This window comes from Penaeus monodon, chromosome 22 (assembly GCF_015228065.2).
Source record: "Penaeus monodon isolate SGIC_2016 chromosome 22, NSTDA_Pmon_1, whole genome shotgun sequence".
Taxonomy (NCBI): domain Eukaryota; kingdom Metazoa; phylum Arthropoda; class Malacostraca; order Decapoda; family Penaeidae; genus Penaeus; species Penaeus monodon.
In genome coordinates, this window is record NC_051407.1 from 10,666,706 (window position 1) to 10,667,207 (window position 502).

A 502-nucleotide genomic window follows, 5' to 3' on the forward strand; every position below is an offset into this window, starting at 1 on the left:
CGTGAACACGAGTAAGTTATCAATATTCTGATTATTATGTAAATCACTTTTGCAAACCATGTACATATTTTCGACACATCCGCACACTTTTTAAAAAAAATTGTTTATTCATCATTATTATAGATATTATTACACACATTATCTTATTTTCATCTCACAATAGCGCCATTACAAAGGATAACCGGGATAGATCTGCAACAATTTACCGAAATTTCCATTCGATCAGCTGAGCACTAATGCCACTTTTCTGTAACCGAATGCTAATCATATGCCAGCCACTGAATGCCCGTTATTGATGAGACTGCCACTATCCTTTATTTACGAATATTATATGCGTTCATTTAGTAGGGACATTGCTGCTCACCAGATTTAGCGTGACATGATTTATTTTTTTCAGCGCGATTAATAGATGTTTTATTTCATTCACGAAGCGTTGGTTATGTCTGCGTGGGTTTCATTGTTCGAGGGAAAGCGTTGCGTTGGTGGTGATTCAGATTTGGGA

At 36.3% G+C, this 502-nt stretch overlaps 1 protein-coding gene across 1 annotated transcript in view; it reads left to right on the plus strand.

Annotated features, from left to right (window-relative positions):
- LOC119586935 (putative neural-cadherin 2) overlaps window positions 1–502 on the plus strand; it is a gene marked incomplete at its 5' end in the record, with an annotated part of 72,205 nt that overhangs the window by 39,491 nt on the left and 32,212 nt on the right.